This window comes from Etheostoma spectabile, unplaced genomic scaffold, assembly GCF_008692095.1.
Source record: "Etheostoma spectabile isolate EspeVRDwgs_2016 unplaced genomic scaffold, UIUC_Espe_1.0 scaffold273, whole genome shotgun sequence".
Classification (NCBI taxonomy): Eukaryota; Metazoa; Chordata; class Actinopteri; order Perciformes; family Percidae; genus Etheostoma; species Etheostoma spectabile.
The window spans coordinates 816,702-816,917 of NW_022605577.1; the positions used below are offsets into that span (position 1 = coordinate 816,702).

Sequence of the window (216 nt, forward strand, 5' to 3'; positions counted from 1 at the left end):
ATAATGAATTGTAAATAAATAAATGTTGTTTTTAAAAATACAGGGGGCATAAGTATGTACACCGCTATGTTAAATTCCCATAGAAGCAGGCAGATTTTTCATTTTTTTTAGGCCAGTTATATCATGGATCCAGGATACTATGCATCCTGATAAAGTTCCCTTGGCCTTTTGGAATTAAAATACCCCTAAGGTTTTATTTCAGTTAGCTTAATAGCT

At 32.4% G+C, this 216-nt stretch overlaps 1 protein-coding gene across 1 annotated transcript in view; it reads left to right on the forward strand.

Moving 5' to 3' along the window:
* The window catches only part of commd5 (COMM domain containing 5), a 6,327-nt gene that overhangs the window by 4,077 nt on the left and 2,034 nt on the right, over positions 1-216 (forward strand). The window lies entirely within an intron of this gene.